The following is a 20,682-nucleotide window of genomic DNA, read 5'->3' as shown; positions in this document are numbered from 1 at the left end:
AGAAATGAAAATTCTTGGACTCCACCTTACATCTACTGAATCAGAAAATCTGGGGGTGGGTTTCAGCAATCTGTGTCTTAACAAACCCTCCAGGTGATTCTGATGCTCATTCAAGGTTAAGAAACACCAAATTAGAAAATTAGAAAATGCTACTTTTAGTGGACATTAACATCATGGATCTAGGACATTTCAGAGAGAATTAATTCAGAAAGGTAAGAGGAAGAAGATAGAACAACTTTAAGCAAACATTAGAACACCTGGGACAAACAAAAATAGATCATCTGAGCCTTAGATCCTGTGCGTGGGCAGCTTTCACATTACAGCCTGCCCTTCCTGTGTGCTACTAATGTAACAAGAGGCAGAAAGTAGGAGAGAAAAGGGGAGGCCTATCTTTTTAAATTTAAAATAAATTGTTTAATAATTTTGAGCTTAAGTGGATATTTGATATTTGCTCTTCTCTTTGTACCTCTCCTTTGTACTAGTGATCATTATAAATTAGAGATATGAAGATGGAGGAATATAAGAATCACCCAAGGAGATCTTTCAAAATATACAGGGGTGAGCAAAAAGTAGGCTTACAGTTGTCATGCAGATTATGATTCACAAAAGTTCACTAACTCAGCAGGAATAAACTCTGTTTCACAGACTTGCAACTGTAAACCTACTTTTCCCACCCCTGTATATCTCCCATCCACTCCCCCAATGGAAATGTTGACGCAGGACAGGACTAGCACATGTATCTGAGAAATCTTCCTTGTGATCCTAATCTACGGTCATGCTCACCTCTCCCCACGTTCCCACCACCTATCTTAGCCTCTTGTCAATGCAGGAGGAAGTATCAGGATCACCCAATTCACCTTCTGTCCTCCGGCACTTACTCTCAGGCACTCACTGTGGTGGGAGATACGGTCTCTGCCCTAAGGGATGCATTTTCTACATAAAAGAAACAAGCAGTGAAAAGTAGTAGACTAAATGCAATCAAGTGCTCTCTTGTGTGACAGAGGCTTTAGACGACAAATTTTGGAGATGGACAAGATCTAGGTTTCCCACTCACTTTCACAACATTATCTTCTCATTTTGGAATATTGGGGCCAGATGGTCTAAGCTGCCAACAGGGCAGATATGTACTCACATGTCACTCATGCATACGAACAAAAAACACAGAGGGAAAGAGGAACAACAGTTATGTTATGAAACACACCTGAAAATGACAGCTGAGTTAGGGCCAAGGTAACCCGAGAGAGAAAACAAGAAAGAAAGGTCTTTTGATTCAGAACTATTGTCGAGTTTGTGTGCATTTCATGTTTCTCCATGCCCTTCCTGTTGCCTGATTCTTTGACATTTCGCTTCTTGTTTATTCTTTTAATAGTGGACAAGTGGGACGGGAAATAGTAAATGAATTTTAGTATAATTTATCTTGTACTCTTTAATAATAAAACTTCTAATGATGAGCGCATTTCAAAGTGTTGGCCCAACTCTATGTATGGAGGTGAATGTGAATTTCAAGATGGATATGGGTGTAAATTCCAAGATGTATTGTTAAGTGGAAAAAAACAAAACCTAAGGTGAGTATAATGTGTGTGTACATGTAATTTCTTTTAAAAAGGTGAAAAATAATATTTCTATTTATGCATAACTGTTTTGGGGAAGATACACAAGAAACTGGTAACATTGCCCCTGAAAAGAGTACTCAGGTGACTGGTGGGCAGGGTGAAAAAGGAGAGTTTTCACCGAATACTCTTATTTTCTTGAATTTTTAAACCAGGTGTTCATATGACCTATTTAAAAAAAGAAATAGCATATTTTAAAAGTATTGGCTACGAAGAGATTTAGGAATCTCAATCCTTTATTCTAAGAGGCTTCATGGTATAATAGAAAGAGCATTGTTTTTGGAGTTTAAAAAAAGCCAGACCTGGATCCCAAAACCTGGTCTGCTACTTACTAGTTTTGTGACCTTGGCCAAGTTCCTTAAGTTAGCGGAGTCTCATTTTGGGCATTAATAAAATCGGTATAACAAAAGCTACTTTGTGAGGATGAGACATTATATAAAACTGCCTTGTGCTTACTAAATGGTAGCTATTATTCCGTGGATTTCAATCATCCCTGCTATCCATTACCACAAATTATGAGTTGGATGTTGATTAAAGGAAACCTGAGGTATGAATGTGGTCTAAGAGAGTCTTAATTTACAGATATCAACTACCTACCTGTGGAGGGGAAACGAAACATTTTTTAAAACATGTATTCAGGTGCTTTTTGGGTCTTTGGGTACAAAAGTCCAAAGGCTTCTTAAAGACTCTCCCAAGAGATCAAGCAATTGATGGCATTTAATGATGGCCACATCCATGACGCAATTTCATATTGGTTTGCTCTCCTCTGCTTCACTCACCACCTCTGTCCTACCCTTGTTTCTTGGAAGTACTCACCCTAATAAAGTGATAGATAGCACATAAGCTTTTTGCCTCAAGCTATATACACTTTCTGGGAAACCCAAACAAAGACTGAGGCCTGCCTAATCCTACTGAAGGGTCTGGGGCTGTGTAGCAGATACCACTGGTGCTCTACCACATGCATTCAGGCCTTAATATTTATAAGGCTTGCTTTCTGGACTGCCAGCATTTGCAGCTCTTGCTCTGCTAGTGGGCTTTCTTTGCCACCAGAAACCAATATTTTCTCCCATTCTATGGGTTGTCTTTTAATTTTCTTGAGGGTATAGAATGCAGCACGCAAGTTTTTAATTTTGATGAAGTCCAATTTTTCTTTTTTACCACTTGTCCTTTTGGTGTTGTATCTAAGAAATCATTGCCTAACCCAAGTTCACTAAGATTTATTCCTATGTTCTCTTCTAGTAGTTTTACAGTTTGTTTTTTACATTTAGGTCTATGAACCATTTGTCTGTATGGTTGAAGCAGAGGTCTAATTTCATTCTTTCACATGTGAATATCCAGTTGTCCAAGCACGATTTGTTGAAAAGATTATTTTTTTCTCCAGTAAGCAGTCTTGATATCCTTATGGAAAATCAACTCATTATAAATGTAGGGGTTTATTACTGGATTCTTCATTTTACTCCATTGATCTATATGTCTATCCTTCTACCACACTATCTTGATTACTGTAGTTTCATAATAAGATTTGAAATTGGGAAGTGTGAGTGCTCCAACTTTGGTCTTCTTTTTCAAGATTGCTTTGGATGCCATGTTTTGCCTTTTAATTTATACTTTTTGGATCTTTTTAAAGAAATAATTTTAGACTCAAGAGCCATAAGATATTTTTCTATATGATTTAAAAAAAAAAAAAGTCTTTATTGATTTCAAAGAGAGGAAGGGAGAGGGAGAGAGAGATAGACGCATCAATGATGAGACAGTCATTGATTGGCTGCCTCCTGCATACCCCTCACAGGGGATGGAGACCAAAACCCGGGCATGTGCCCTGATGGGAATTGAACCGGGATCTCCTGGATCTTAGGTCAATTCTCAACCGCTGAACCATGCTGGTGGGGCCTATATAGTTTTCTAAAAGTTTTCTTGTTTGCCCTTCTTATTCAGACCTTTGATCTATTTGGAGTTTATTTTAGTGTGTGGTGGGAGGTAGGCTCTAACGCCATACTTTTAAATTGTACTAACACTTTTTTTTAAGTCCTTTCTTTCTTCCACTGATTGGCAAAGGAAGCCTGCCATCAATCAGGTTTCCATATATGTGGGTTCTTTTGGGTGTCCTATTCTGTTCCACTGGTCATTTTTCCTATCCCTGATCCACCATCACACTGCCCTAATTACTATAGCTTTTTAAAAAGGTAATGTGTAAGGCAAATCTCTGCATCCTGGTCTTCTTCAAGAGTACATTTTTGGTTCTTACATACAAATTATAGATATAGTTTGACAAGTTACACACACAAAAAAAACTGTTTGGATTTTGGTTGGATTTGCATTGACTCTGTAGATCAATTTGAAAAGAACTGATTTTTTTTTAAATTAAATCTTATTGATAGACATGAGATATCTCTTCATTTACTTAGACTGAGCCACAGTATTGCAGAGGTTCAGGGGTGTCTTTTATACCCTAAAGTCCATTTAGATCTTCTCTCCTTTATGCCACCTGACTTTCCTGAGCTTAAAGAGAATGCTTTCAACACATCAAATTAAGAATAATGTCAGCTGCTGTATTTGGTAGACAACCTCTTTTTGGTTAGAAAAGTCCTTTTTATTCCTTGCTTAAGAAGTTTTTTTAAAAAAAATAATCTGTGTTGAGTTTTACCAAACATTTGTTTTCTAATATTAAACGAATCCTGGATTTGTGAGATATGCCCATCCTGGTAATGATGTATTATTATCTCCTTTATACACTGTCAGATTCCATTTTCTAACTGAATTTATTTAGGATTTTCACTATTACGATTTTCACTATGGTCATAACAGATGATTGTCTTAGCCTGGTTATACTGATATAGTGATATATTGGTATCAAGGCAATACTAGCTTTATAAAAAGAGCTGGGGAGTTAATCTTCTTTTCTATTCTTTGATATAGTTTGTACAATATTGGAATTATATGTTCTTTGGCTGGCAGAACTCTGCGTCTGAAGTTTACAGACAATTTCTGTCATGGCTATGGAACTACTACTCAGAGATTTAATTTGTTCTTGAGATAGCTGTAGGAAGTTATATTTTCTATGAATTTTTATCTAATTTTCAAGTTATTTTAGCATAAACATGTTTATAATACCTTACTGTCTTTCTAATGTTGGAAGCGTTTCTGGCTAAAGCCCCCTTTTCATTCCCAGTATTGTTTATTTGTGTATCTCTTTTTTTTCCTTTGATCAGAAGTTTGCTGCTTTTATTTTTCTTTTCCATTGGCCTGTATAAATTTGTTTACTATGCCATCACTTGCTCCTCTTATTCTTACAGTTTCCTTCATTCTATTTTGTTTATTCTGCTGTTTCTTTTCTAACTTAAGTTTTAAGCTCTGGGCATTCATTTTTATTTAGCCTTTCTTCATTTGTAATAGAAACCTTTAAGACAGTGAGTTCCCTCTAAGCTCTGCTTAGCAGTAGTTTTTCAATCATCAAATTCCCACTTAGTCCTGTTTTCGTGGTTTCCATTTTCTGCCAAGATTTCCCATCTGTTCACTTACACTTTTAAAGAAAAACACCCTCTCTTTTAAACCCTTGGACATACTTATTACAGATACTATGAAGTCCATGTCTACTCAGTCTAACATCCAGGGTCATCTATCGTTCTATTGACTATTTTGTCTCTTAATTAAGGGTCATGTTTCCCTCTGTCTTGAATTACTCGTCTAGTAATTTCTTACTTGTCTAGTAATTACTTATCTAATGATCACTTGCCTAGTAATTTTGACTGCTACATTGTGAGGAACTGTGTTTATTGTCTTTCTTTAAAGAGTGTTGACTTTTATTCTGGCAGATTGTTAATTACTCTCATTCACCTTGATCCTATTTCGGTTTTGTCCTTAGTCCTAGAGCATGAACCTTACTAGAGTTTCTACTGAATGCCCAAGGCATTCGATAAGATCTCTCCGTGGAATGGATATCACAGTCCTCCGGCACCGGTATTTCTGTTAACCGCTCAGCCCCCTAACAGTCACTGCTGGTAGGTCTGACATGGTCTTGCCTTACACACAGGTAGCCAAGCACTTAGCCATAGTCCTGAACATAACCTCCCCCACAGACCTCTAAGATTCCCCTCTTCACAGCTCCAGCATTTTGCACATAGTGACCCACAAATTACAGTCAGCTCAGCAGCTCAAGCCTGGATCACTGCCTCTTCTATCAGCACTATTGCTGCTCTGCACTTGCACCCACCTCCCTGCACCTCACATCAGAAGGTGCTCCGTTCAGAAAGGCAAGGCAAAAATAAAGGGCACCTACTGATTCTGCCTCTTAAATATCCTTGAATCAGTCCACTATTTCCTCCCCTTCTCTCCCAACCCCCTAATTCATTTCCTCCAATTGCCTCCTAACTGCTTTTCCCACATATATTATTGGAGCTCCATCCTCTCCTCCATTCTGCACATAGTGCCTAGAATGAGCTTTTAAAATTTTTTAAAGTTGATTTGAGAGCAAGAGAGAGAGAGAGAGAAACATCAATTTGTTGTTCCACTAAATTTTGCATTCATTGGTTGATTCTTGTATGTGCCCTGATCAGGGATTGAACCTGCAACCTTGGCATATGGGGATGATGCTCCAGCAGACAGCCACACCTGCCAGGGCTAGAATGAACTTTTTAAAAATGCAAGTGATCGTGTCACTTTCCTGCATAAACATATACAACAAAACCCAAACAAACCTAAAACTTCAATGGCTTCCCATTACTCTCAGAATAAAAACCAAACCCTTAAAGAGGCCTCTGAGATCTGGATCCTGTCTCTCCACACTGCAGCCATGTCGGCCTCCCTTCCGGTGATTCACAATCAGTTCAGTGCTGTTCTCTCTGCATGAACCACTCTCCCCTGTGCTCTGCTTAGCCAACTCCTCCACCTTTTGGTTTAGCTTTGATCTCCCTAAAATCCCCTGTTGAAAACTCCCATAACATCCTGTCCTACTCCTGCATAAACTCAGTGCCATGTTGGGCTCCCCGCACCTTACGAGTTCCATGACTCCGTCTGCCTTCCTCCTCTCTAACTCCAGGCCACAGTGCTCGGCACACGGTAGGATCCTAACATCTGGCGAATGACGAACTTGCTAAAAGAATGAATAAATGAAGGATGATTGAACAGAGAATTTGTGATATGGTAGAGTAGCGTCAAGCAAAGCTTCAATCCTCAGGTAGAAATCTAAGAAAATTCTCCCTTGGGAGGATGATTAGCAGTTAATATGGGGAATACTCTTTTTGAGACACTATGTGTGGTACTTTCATTATTTACTTTTCTTTTTCTTTTTTAAAAATCCTCACCAGAGGATATTTTTTCTGTTGCTCTTCAGAGTGTGTGGAAGGCAGAGAGTGAGAGAGAAACATCGATGTGAGCGACACATGGATCAACTGCTTCCCGCACGCGCCCCGACCGGGGCTGGGAGCGAGCCTGTAACCGAGGTACGTGCCCTTGGCTGGAATCGAACCTGGGACCCTTCAGTCCGCAGGCCGATGCTCTAGCCACTGAGCCAAACCGGCCAGGGCTCATTATTTATTTTCCCATTTGCTCAGGATTCTGCCTGGAGGAACGAGGCTCAGGATTTTGGTACACTCCAAACATAGCAGTAAAATGCAGAAGAAACATCATCTGTGCTCCATTTTTCAGATGAGGAAATTGAGGTTCGGAGATGAAAATTACTGTTTGTGGTCTCAAAGCCATTTGGGGACTTCTGAATTACAATGGTGTCACGTGTCTTCTATGTTTGACATTGCGGTATGGCCACTGTTCTACGGGTGTTTTTATGATTAGATAAGGCTTATGATGAAACAGTCTGATACTGATAATGAATCATCCCACATCCTAAAAATGTTTCCAACTGGATGTCAGCATAATGCAGTAATCCTTCCTTCCTGAGGTAAGGACACTGTTCCCAGGGGAGATTTTGCCTCACGTAAAATACAGCATAACTAAGGTGAACTAAATTATGAAAACAAAACTTTTATGCATTAGACTTCCAAGTTATCTGTGTCATGAAATGCAACTCTCCCTAAACTTGTAATTCTCTTTTCTTTGGCTGCAGCTCTTCGAACATAGCTTCCCGGCGGTGTCATGCGTTTTCCTTTAAACATTATGTTCTCGTGTGTGACTAACACAGACTTGTCTGTGACAAGAGTCTTCCTCATGCTTGACCAGGCTGTCACCACTTCCCCTAAACGCAGGGTGGTTCTGAGTGAATGATCTTTTAGTGACAGTCCCCCTTGGTGCCTGGGTGTGACCTCACAATCTAGCCAAGTAACTTTTAAAGAGTCCAGTAAACTCTTTGGGCTGGACAAGGCTGACCTCATTTTGTTTTTGATTTTTGCTTCAATCACAGTCATCTAATTGTTAAGCCTCTTGGTCATCTTAAGGAAAAACTGACAGAATCTACTCAAAATGTTTGTGCAATGTAGCCTAATTCTATGGTAACAGAAAGTAAACCACTGAAAGAACAAATTTTTTAGTGGAAGAATCATGATAAGTATGTGACTAAGAAAGGTCTCTCTTCAAATTATACCTCACATCCGGCCAGTTACTGGGAAAAGGGAAAAAAGCCTAAAGTATTTTTGAACCAGCTCTCTAATGCTCAAAACTTTTAAATTGCTTTCTGTAGCTTACTCCCCCCGACCCCCATTCTCAACACAGTAAAATGCTATAAGAACTGAGATTATATTTAATAACATCATCATTTTCACTTCTCAATCTATAATTTTAATAAGGAATTATATGTCTAATCACTTTAAAGGGAATGACAGAAAGGGGGATTTAAAAGTTAGACATGGTTAAGAGTTTAACAAATAATTGGAAAGATAAGATTAGCACACATGACACAATTATACAGTAACAAACAGCAATCTGTAATCAAGTGTTAGACTGTATAGCAGCCAGAGTTAGTGAGGATGTGAAAACACGGTTTCTGAGGAGGCAAATTAGTAAGACCTTTTAATTTATTGTTTTAGGAAATTAAGACTACCTATTAAATGTTCTATCATGATTTCTTCCCCCCCACAAAATGCATAAATAAAATCTAGATATGAGTTTTACTAGGGCTACATTTTGTCTTTTCTTTCTTTCTTCTTTCCTTCTTTCTCTTTTTTTAATATATCTTTATTGATTTCAGAGAGAGGAAAGGAGAGGGAGAGAGAAACATCAATGATGAGTCACTGATCGAGCCCACAACCTGGGCACGTGCCCTGACCGGGAATCGGACCCCAATCGCCTGGATCCTAGGTCGACGTTCAACCGCTGAGCCACGCCCGGCCGGGCTTTCTTTCTTTTATGGAAAAGTTTAAACATATACAAAATGAGGAAATGCATCTTCGTGTACACATCGTCAGGCCTCTAGCGGTATTCACACAGCTCACTTACAACTTTCAGAACTGAACTCAGATCACCTCGCAGAGGCCTTCCATGAACATTCCATTTAAAACTGTACCCCCAAAACTCCCTCCACCTTTTCTCTTTCTTACTTCTCACCATAACATTTCTTACCTTCTATAGTTATTTTTTTAATATGTTTTTACTGATTTCAGAGAGGAAGGGAGAGGGAGAGAGATAGAAACATTGATTAGAGAGAAACATGGATCGGCTGCCTCCTGCACACCCCCTACTGGGCATTGAGCTGCATCCCAGGCATGTGCCCTGACGGGGAATCAAACTGGTGACCTCCTGCTACATGGGAGGACACTCAACTAACTGGGCCACACTAGCCAGGCACCCTCTATACTTAAAAAAATTATTTTATTTCTCATCTGTTTGCAATGCGATAAACTACACGAAGGGAAGGACAATCAAATGCTTTCTTCATTGGTATATTCCATGACCTGGACTGATGCCTGACACACAGAAGGGCAGAAGAAACAGTCAATAAATGAATAAATATGTATAGTTATGGGAAGACATCTGTGATATATTACACTTTAAAAAACAGGAAAACTGCAACACCATTTGGGTAACATCATACCGTGCTGGGTGGGAAAAAGCGGACTGCGACTGAGGTAGAAGCACTCACTAAATAGTCTGCACTGCACACTGCACACTTCCCAGCTTACTTGCAGTTGGGCAGGGCTTTGCTATGTCTATTGTGAGTTGGGGCAATAAAAACTCCATGTGTGATTTTATAGTCTCTTTTCACTACGAAGATGAGTGGAGGAGCCATGTATTGCAAATTATGATCACAACATGGTGGAATCTCTAGTACCCTGGGTCCCTGAGTGACTGCGTCGAGAAACCGCTCTGCCGATCTGTGAACTGTTGTTGTGTTAAGCCACTGAGAGTTTGTTGTTTGTTCCTGCAACATAATCTAGTCTATCCTTGCTAATACATGTACAAAAACTAGCATTTATTAAGCATTTACTATATGCCAAAAACCATGCTGAATGCTTTACATATTCTTATTAAACCCTCACAAACCCCTGGAAGCCAGTACTATTATACTGAGATGAGGAAACTGAGGCAGTGTGAGGACAAATAGCTTATTCAAGGCTGCCAGACACATGGAAAAGCTGGAAATGGAACCCAGGCAGTCTGGAGTAAGATCAAGCTATTAACAGAAGTTATCCCTGAGGGCAAGATTACGGGGATCGATCACTCTTCGTTCTGTATTTCTGTAATGTTTCACATTTTTAAATAATCATTCATTCCTTTTGCAGTAAGTCATAAACAAATAGATAAACTATATGATAGATGCTTAGAGACTACAAATTCAGAGATGAAAGTCAAGTGACTCCTGGAGATGGGTGTAATCAAGGAATGTCTAAAAATGACTCTTTACCAATTTGTAGGCATACCTGGTTTTATAGGTGAATTACAGCTAATAAGGTGAATCACATTATACTTCACGATAAAACTGAATTTGTTTCCTAGCGGGAAAATAAAGACCTTGGCTGTGTTCTTGGCTGCCTAGTGTCTCTTGACCTCTGTCATTTTCTGAGTCTGGTTCTCCAGCTCCCCATTGATTCTGTGAACTAACAATTCTTCCAGAGTTAGTTTCTTTTGCCTAGAAGCAAGAACCTGACTACCAAGCAGTAATTATTGGCAACTGTATAATTTGAAGGCACAGCATCTAGGACAAAATGAGCCACCACTGAAGGACTAAACAAGACCTAAATCATAATATGACAATAAATACCATAAAAACACCTTGCCTAGACTTAAGATGCTTTCCATACCACACATTTCTCCTAAGTTTGATCTTTTGCTTCCTTTCCAGGAATTTCTGTCATATCTGAGTATCCCTAACTTCATACATAAGTCTCCCTATGCTTAACTCCCATCTTTCATTGATAATATCACACACTTTCAAAATGGTGTTATTATGTAACATGATTTATTCAACAGCTGAAATGCTTTAAATTTGTGGTTTAATGTTATAGAAAACAAATTACTGAACTATTTTATTAGTTTAAGTTCAAAAGTCTATAAAACAAAATATAGCCTCACCTAAAGGAAATTAAAATTACCTGAGTTTCATTTGCCTATAGAAATAATAATGCCCACCTTATTTCACAGTATTCATATAAAGATCAAATAAAATAATTTGTGATCATGTTTAGAGAATTATTATTTTAAGGTATGCTCTGTATTACTTCGAATCTTAAGAAACATTGTAAGACACACCATTAGTTTACATGCCACTAAGAAAGAAACAATGTAGCCAACTGAAAACTATAACATGCTTCTTTTTCACATTCATTGTAAGATGCACCAGTAATTTACATACCACCGAGAAAGAAACAATGTGGCCAATTAAAAACTATAGCACATGCTTCCTTATCACTTCGAACTTTTACTTAATACCTAGTAAAAGAGCCCTTTATACTTAATTAGACATGAATTGTTATATCTAATTCTTATGTAAACATTAAGAGGAAAACATGAATGAAATAAATTGGTTAAGGTACTCTTAAAACTTCTGAGTCCAACATTGCTGAATCATTTCTCAATCCAATCACTGATATCAGATTTCCACATACTATCATTATCTCTGCCATCAAAAATGTTGGTGATATAGCATTTCTTACGAATCCATAAAGTTTCTCTGGATTAAGATGACAATGTAAGAGGCTCCTGAACTCACCTTGTCCCACAAACACATCAAATCTATAGCTGCATAAAGAACAATTTCCTCTCCATGAAATTCAGAAACTAACTGAGTGACTCCTTCATAGCAGCAAGCAAGAAAATACCCACATCGAAATGGGCAGAGAAGGCTAAGACATACTCTCACCGTAAACCCCATACTTGGTGCAGCGACACACCGACACACAACTGGGAGAGAACTCACTGTTCCCAGCTTCCTTCTGAGAAGCAGAGGGGTGGACCTCATAGCCAGCACCACAACTTCTAACACTTCCACCTGAGAGCTGGGCCCCCAAAACATCTAGCTTTGAAAGCCAACAGGGCTTGCACCTGCAAGACCCAGAAGGCTACAGTGAACTAACAGACAGTTCTTAAAGTGCTCACAGGAATTCACCATGGCTAACCACCCAGGGCCTGGCACAGAGGCAGCACAATGAGAGGCTCCCAGTCTTTCCATGAAAGAGGCTATTTGCTTACCTTAAAAGCTTTGGCTTAAGGAGCAAAAGGAGTTGTGCCCGTGTCTGGCACAGTGGTTTTCGCATCTGCCACCCAGAGGATGTCCCTTGATTGCCTGGCTCTGGTGGCCAACCAAGGTTATGTTTGTAGATCCCACAGGTTCTGTAACAAATAATAGAGAAATAGTTCTTATTCGTTTATTTCTCCAGGGCACAGCACAGAGGCAGCAGATTGAAATATCCAGTCTTTCTGGGAAAGAGGCTATTAGTTTACCTTAACAGCTGCAGCCTGAGGGGCAGGCATCTAATTTAAACACACATATAGGGACTTACTTCCATCCTATCCAGAGACTGGGTAGGAAGGCAGACATTGTCTTTGCGCTACACCTAGCTCCAAGTCACTAGTGTCTCCAAGAAAGGAGCTTGCAGACAATAGCAAAAGAAGAAACAGTTCTTAACTGGCCAGCCCCTTCCCCCTGAATCATCCCAGAGCTCAGTACACAGGGAGCAGACAGAAATGCACATCTCAATGTCTTCCCCTGAAAGAGTTATAGTTGCATACTGCAAAAGATGCTGCTTGAGGATTTGGCTTCCAATCAGCCTGTATCTAGGTGCTGCTTGAAATCTTACTCTTTGGGACAACAAGTCTTGGTACACCATCAACTACTGGGAGCCACTAAGAACAAAGAAGGCTGTGTGGACAATCACAAAGGTTTGAGAGACAGCCAAGAGCTTGTGGACTATAAGTTTCATCTCCAACATGAGATTGTTCCTTTAAGACTAAGAGAGGCCACTGTTATATCTAACACATAGATACCAACACAGAGAGTCACAGAAAATGAAGAAACAAAGGAATACATTCCAAATGAAAGAAAAAAATCTCAGAAAAAGAGTTTAAAAGAATGGTCATAAAAATGCTCACTGAGGTCAAGAACACATGAACAAAGTGAGAATTTCAACAAAGATACAGAAAATATAAGAAAGTACCAAACAGAAATCACAGAGCTGAAGAATTCAATAACGGAGCTGAAAACTTCTAAAGAAGGATTCCACATCAGACGAGATAAAGAAAGAAAGAAAAAAAGATTTGAAAAGAGGGGCCCGGCCGGGCATGGCCCAGCAGTTGAGCGTTGACCTAGGATCTAGGCAATCGGGGTTCGATTCCCCGTTGGGGCACATGCTGGGGTTGTGGGCTTGGTCTCCAGTCGGGGGTGTGCAGGAGGCAGCTGATCAATGACTCTCTCATCATTGATGTTTCTATTTCTCTCTCTCCCTCTCCTTTCCTCTCTCTGAAATCAATAAAGATATAAAAAAAAAAAAGAAAAGAAAAGAAGGAAGATAGTTTAAGGGACTTATGGGACAACATCTAGCAGACCAACATTCACATTACAGGAGACCCACAAGAAGAAAAAAGAGGGGGGCAGAAAATTTATTTAAACAAATATAGGCTGAAAAAAATCCTTAACCTAGGAAGAAAACAGATATCCAGATCTAAGAATCCCAGAAAGTTCCAAGTAAGATGAACCCAAAGAGACTCACACCAAGACACATTATTATTAAATTGTAGAAATTAAAGACACAAAGAGAATCTTTAAAGCAGCAAGAGTAAAACAGCTTGTTATGTATCAGAGAAGATGTTTCAGCAGAAACTTTGCGGTCCAGAGGGAGTGGCATGATATAGTCAAAGTGTTGAAAGAAAAAACCTGCCAACCAAGAATACTCTACCCAACAAAGTTATCCAGAATTTAAGGAGAGTTTTCCAGACAAGCAAAAGCTGAAGGAATTCAGCACCACTAGACTGGCCTATGAGAAATGTTAAAGGGACTTCATTAAGTTGAAATGAAAGAGTGCTAATTAAGTACAGGAAAACAAATGAAACTATAAATCTCACTGGTAAAGGCAAATACAGAGTTAAGTTCAGAATAATCTAATGTAATGGTGGTGGTTAATCATTTATAAATCTAGTTATAAAGATTAAAAGACAAAAGTACTAAACATAACAATAACTATAATAACTTAACGAATGCACAGATAAAAAGATACAAATTGAGACATCAAAAACCATAAGATGTTTGGGGGGAGTAAAAATGTAGAGTTTCAGAATGCTTTTGAACTTAAGTTGTTAGCAACTTCAAATAGATTGTTATAAATATAAGATGTTTTATGTAGGCCTCATGTTAACTACAAAGCAAAAACCTATGGTAGATACACAACAGATAAAGAAATCTAAGCAAGCTCACCACTACATAAAATCATCCAATCACAAAGGAAGAAATCAAAAGAAGGAGAAAGGAACAAAGAAATTAGAAAGCAGCCAGATAACAATGAACAAAATGTCAAAAAGTACATACCTCTCAATAATTACTTTAAATATGAATGGACTACATTCTCCAAACAAAAGAAACAGAGTGGCTGAACAGACACTAAAACAAGACCCATCGATATGCTGTCTACAAGAGACTCACTTTGAATATAAGGACACATACAGGCTGAAAATGAAGGGACGGAAAAAGATATTCAACGCAAATGGAAACCAAAAAAATGCTGGGGTAGCTATATTTATAGCAGACAAAATAGACTTTAAGACAAAACTGTAATAAGAGACAAAGATGGTCACTGTATAATAATAAAGTGGTCAATCCAACAAGGGAACATAACATTTGTAAATACTTATGCACCCAACATAGGAGCATCTAAATATTAACAGACATAAAGGGGAAATAGACAGTAATACAACAGTAGTAGGGGAATTAAATAACCCACTTTCATTAATGGATAGATAATCCAGTCAGAAAATCAATAAAGAAACATTGGACTTAAACAACAAATTGAGCCAACTGACATAACAATTCCATCCCAAAGCAGCAAAATACACATTCTTCTCAAGCACGCATAGAATATTGTCTAGGATAGATCATATATCCCTTTGCGGTCGTTTGTCTACTCTCAGCCACCAAAGCTTTTTACCGTTCCGGTTGTATGTCTGCTCTCAGTCACCACAGCAAGGAACCGTACGAATCTTAACTCTATTCATTCATGTATCAGTTCATAATTTCTCTTGTTTATCCTTCATAATCTTGCATGTTATGTATCACTGCTCTTTCAATGGAAATTAATTCCGACCAGTACGACACCCACGTCCAAATTTAATACGACCGCAAAGGGTTATTGGGCACAAAGTGAGTCTTAATAAATTTAAGATCAAAATCATAGAAAGTATTTTTTCAGACCACAATGGTATGAAAGTAAAAATCAATTATTAAAAAAACTCTGGAAAATTCACAAATATATGGAGATTAAATAACATGCTACTGAACAGCCAAGGGGGTAAAAAAAGAAAGCAAAAGAGAAATTAAAAAAAAAATACCCTAAGACAAGTGAAAACGAAAATACAATTTACCAAAACTTATGGGATGCAGCAAAAGCAGTTCTAAGGGGAAGTCCACATTGATAAATGCCAACATTAATAAAGATCTCAAATAAACAGCACAAAGAAGTAGAAGAACAAAATAAACCCAAAATTAGTAAAAGGAAGTGAATAACAATGATCAAAGTAGAATAAATGAAATACAGACTGAAAGGACAATAGAAAAGATCAACGAAACTAAGAGGTGGTTTTTTTGAAAAGATAAACAAAATTGACAAACCTTTAGCTAAGACTCACCAAAACAAAAAGAGCACTCAAAATCAGAAATGAAAGAGGAAATGTTACAACTGATACCAGATAAATACAAAGAACCGTAAGTGACTGCTATGAACAGTACATACCAACAAACTGGATGACCCAGAAGAAATGGATAAATTCCTAGAAACATACAACCTACTAAGACTGAATCATGAAGAAACAGAAAGTCTGAACAGACTGATTGAATCAGTAAGATTGAATCAGTAATAAATAAATAAAAACTTCTAATATCCAAAATACATAAAGAACTCATATAATTCAATAGCGAAAACCCAAAAATCTGATTTAAAAATGGGCAGAGGATCTGAATAGATATTTTTATAAAGCAGACATACAGATGGCCAATAGGTACATGAAAATGTGCTAAATATCACTGTTCATCAGGGAAATGCAAACCTAAACCACAATGAGATATCGCCTCACACCTGTCAGAAGTGGCTATTATCAAAATGACAAAAAATAACAAATGCTGGCAAGGCTGTGGAGAACGGGAACCCTTGTGCACTATTGGTGGGAATGTAAATTTGTGCAGCCACTGTGAAAAAAAGTATGGAGGTTCCTCAAAAAATTAAAATTAGAACAAGTATAAGATCCAGCAATCCCACTTCTGGGTATTTATCTCAAGGAAACCAGTCCTGTCTGGATATCTCAGTTGGTTAGAGCGTCGTCCCATTACACCAAGGTTGCAGATTCAAACCCTGGTCAGGGCGCATACAAGAAGTAGCCAATGGAGGGAAAACAAGATGGCAGTGCCCACCGCCTCCCGCAACCACATCAAAATTACAACTAAAATACAGAACCACCATCACTCAGAGCCTCCTGAGATCTGGTTGAACAGAAGCCCCACAACCAGGAAACTGAAGCAGCACCAAGACTGGTAGGAGGGGCGGTGACGTGGGTGGATCCGGGCTGAATCGCAGAGACGCGGCCGCGGGCCCACACCCGGTGCCGAGGTTGAAACCCGGGAGGGAATCTCAGCGGTGGAGGTTTCCCGGAGGAGGGAGGGGTCCCAGCCCCACAGCAGGCCCCCAGCCCAGGGCTCCAGGGCCAGGAAGAGACGTCCCCACAACTCCGGGCTGTGAAACCAGCGGGGACTGTCCCTGAGGGTCGCGGAGGCTGCGGGAGCCCCAGCAACTCCTCTAAAGGGCCCGGCACGGACTCACTCGGACGCTCCCTCTGAGCCCAGCGCCGGGCAGCGGCCGGAAAGGACCTGGGACACTCGGGGAGGAACTAACCTGCCTGGAATCCAGGCGAGAGGTGGAGGGGCGGCTTCCTCCCAGGCAGAAGGGCTGGCGGAGGCCATGGCTCCTTGGGCGAGTCCTCCCCGCACACAGCCGGCAGGCAGGCGCCATATTTGAATCGCCAGCACCTGACTCACGCCTTTGGCCCCGCCCCGTGATTCCCGGAGGCCCCGCCCCTCCCCACCTGCAGCTCATCCAGGCCATTTCCAGGGGCTTTTCTGTGCAAGTGGCCTCTCCAGCCTCATGCTTAGGACTTTCCTAAAATCTCTCAAACAAGCAGCCTCGGGCCCCATACAGTTTGATAAGCCGCCCCAGGCCTGGCACTAGCGGCAGCCTGCATTGGCTCATAGCTTGGCCTCTCCTGGACACTTCCAAGCCCAGCACAAGTAGCAGCCAACTACGGTTTGCTGTGTAGCTCATGCTGGGTGGCCCTGGGCAAGGCACAGGCAGAGGCTGACTTTGCACCTCCCGGGAGGCCCCAGAGACAGTGCACCTGGTGCTCAGACTTGACCACACTGGATCACAACCCTACCACAGCCACGAGTGACACACTCAAGGGGCACACTTGGTGAACCAAAGCTCCACTGAAGTAAATCCTACTCCATAGGGGTGTCTCCAGCACAGCAGCTCTTTGGCTGTAGTTGCAGCTGGTCCTCAAAGCTGATTGGCCTGGGGGTCAGTTCCTCCCAGTGAGGCCAACAGCAACCAAGGCTCAACTACAACAGGACAGTGCACACAGCCCACACAGGGGAGCACCTAGAAGGCCCCGCTCAGGTGACTGGGGAGGCTGAGCCACTGGACCCTACAGGACACCTACTACACAAAGCCACTCTACAAATTCCAGGAGACATAGCAGCTCTACCTAATACATAGAAACAAACACCTGGAAGCAGCCAAAATGAGGAGGCAAAGAAACATGTCACAAAGGAAAGAACAGAAGAAATCTCTAGAAGAGAAACTAAATTAAATAGATCCAAGCAAGCTAACAGATAGAGAGTTCAGAATTTTGGTTATAAGGATGTTTAAGCAGATGGTTAGGGAAATAACTGAGAAAATCGATAACATAATAAAGTACAAATTTGAAACGGCTACAGGAACTGAAATGAAGAATAATTTACAGGGAATCAACAGTAGAGTAGAGGACGCTGAGAATCAAATCAGCAATTTGGAACATGAGGAAACAAAAAATACCCAACCACAAGAGCAAAAAGAAAAAAGAATTCAGAAATATGAAAATAGTATAAGGAGCCTCTGGGACAACTTCAAGAGGCCCAACATTCGTATTATTGGGGTGCCAGAAGAGGCAGAAAGAGACCAAGGAATTGAAAACCTATTTGAAAAAATACAGAAAACTTCCCCTACCTGGGGAAAGAAATCGACTTTCAAGTCCAGGAAGCACAGAGGGTCCCAAAAAAGAGGAACCCAAAGAGGCCCACAGCAAGACACATCATGATTAAAATGCCAAAGGTTAAAGACAAAGAGAGAATCTTAAAAGCAGCAAGAGAAAAGCAATTAGTTACCTACAAGGGAGCACCCATATGACTGTCAGCTGATTTCTCAACAGAAACCTTGCAGGCCAGAAGGGAGTGGCAAGAAATATTCAAAGTGATGAAAAACATGGAACTACAACCAAGATTGCTCTACTCAGCAAAGCTATCATTTAGAATTGAAGGTCAAATAAAGAGCTTCACAGATAAGAAAAAGCTGAAGGAGTTCATCACCACCAGACCAGCACTACAGGAAAAGTTGAAGGGTCTTCTTTAAGAAGAAGCTAATGAACAAAAGAATCTGATGAACTAAATAGATCCAGAGACATTGACACATGCAACAGACGATCATATTTCAGAGGAAACAGGGAAGGGGGGTGGAGGGTGGGAAGAGATTAACCAAAGAAGTTATATGCATACATGCATAACCTATGGACATAGTCAATAACGGGGTGAAGGCCTGGGGAGGGGGTGGGAGCGAAGTGGAGGGGGTCATTTGCAGGGGAAAATGGTATACCTGTAATACTCTCAACAATAAAGATAAATTTAAAAAGTAAAAAAGAAAAAGAAAAAAAGAAGTAGCCAATGAATGCATAAATAAGCAGAACAACAAATCGATATTTCTCTCTCTCTCTCTCTTTCTCTCTCTCCTCCTTCCTCTTTCTAAAATTAATGTTTTTTAAAATTATAAAAAGGAAACAAAATCATTCTCTAGAAAAGACATCTGCACCTCCATGTTCATTGCAGCATTATTTACAATAGCAAAGACGTGGCAACAATGTGTCAATCAACAGATGAATGTATAAAGAAGATGTATACGTATGTACATATAAGTATATATATATAATGGAATATTATTCAGTCATAAAAAGGAAGTGAACTGCAACAACATGGATGAACTTTGAGGGCATTATGCTAAGTGAAATAGGTCAGACAGAGAAAGACAATCCTGTATGATCTCACTTATATGTGGAATCTTTGAAAAAGAAAAAAACCCCTCCTAGATACAGAGAACAGATTGGAGGTTGTCAGAGGTGTGGGTGGTTGGTGAGTGAAATGGGTGAAGGTTGGTCAAAAGGTATAAACCTCGTTAGTAAGGTAAGTCCTGGGGGTGGTAACTATAGTTAATACTACTGTATTGTACATTTGAAAGTTGCTGAGAGTAGATCTTAAAAATTCTCATCACAGGAGAAAAACAAATTTGTAACTACGTGTGGTGAAGGATGTTAACTAAACTTATTGTGGTAGCTGGTTTGCAATAAATACATATATTGAATCATTATGTTGAACACTTAAAACTAATACATGCTATATGTCAATTATATCTCAATTTTAAAATACATAAAATAAATAAAAATTATTAGAGGGCTCATCGATGATACCATTAAAAAAGAAGTTGAGATTGTCACCGATCTGTGTTGAGCTCCTCATTGCAAGTAAATAATAGGCAAAGAAGGGGCCACTTTACTGGCTGGAGTGACTGAATTTAACTATTAAGGAGAAATTGGGTTCCTATGGCACAAAGGGGGTAAGGAGGAGAATGTCTGGAATGCAGATCTTTTGGGGTACTTCTTAGAACTCCTGTGTTCTGTGATAAATTTTATAATTGCTTCACTCTTTGCTAAGTTATAAAATTTACAGGATTCTGTTGCTCAGAAGAAAACATAGGACCAGAGTCTGATAAGAAAAGGCGGCTATCTAATTCTTAAGATTAGTGGCATTTATTTTTATCTCTCATACATTCTTTTGTATGGATGGGTAAAAACAAATATGGATACAGAGATGTGAGTGCCATCAGCCTCGCAGGTGTTTTGTGAAAATGCATAATCAGTAAAAGAGTTAACTGAAATTTAAATCTCACAAGCAAAAAAAAGATGGTTTCTGGCAGACTAGGTATGGTGTTAATGCTTTGAACAATATTGTTTAAGACTAAAGTACTTTGCAAATTTATGCTACCAGGCAAGAAAGGGGAGTTACTGACTTTGGTAAATTACCTAACATCTCTGAACCTGTTTCCTGATCAGTAAAATGGGTACAGGTGCTACTTAGGTAGAACGCTTTGGAAATGGGGGCACAGAGAAAAGTCATCTTTCTTCTCCTAACCCCAGG

This window comes from Miniopterus schreibersii, assembly GCF_964146895.1.
Source record: "Miniopterus schreibersii genome assembly, chromosome: 1".
Taxonomy (NCBI): domain Eukaryota; kingdom Metazoa; phylum Chordata; class Mammalia; order Chiroptera; family Miniopteridae; genus Miniopterus; species Miniopterus schreibersii.
The sequence above is the reverse complement of the archived record's forward strand: the minus strand, read 5'-3'. Positions refer to the sequence as shown.